Source organism: Oryzias melastigma, linkage group LG21 (genome assembly GCF_002922805.2).
Source record: "Oryzias melastigma strain HK-1 linkage group LG21, ASM292280v2, whole genome shotgun sequence".
In the NCBI taxonomy this organism is placed as follows: domain Eukaryota; kingdom Metazoa; phylum Chordata; class Actinopteri; order Beloniformes; family Adrianichthyidae; genus Oryzias; species Oryzias melastigma.
The window spans coordinates 13,039,482-13,039,711 of record NC_050532.1 but is presented as its reverse complement, the minus strand read 5'-3'; positions in this window follow the sequence as shown (position 1 = coordinate 13,039,711).

Genomic DNA, 230 nt, shown 5'->3' with positions numbered 1-230 from the left:
GTACAGGAAAGGACAAAGAAAAGAGTTTTAAAATCATGATGAGCAGATGCATCTAGAATTGCAGAATAGTTTCTTCAAGTGTTTATGAATTTCTGTCATTTTCAGTCCGTAGATGATTGGATTGCAAAGAGGATTATACATGATCAACTGAAGTGTCATTATAAAGCGAGCAGTCTTTGAAAAATTTGACTCCAGCCGAACTATGATTACATCATAAATGGCTAAACAAG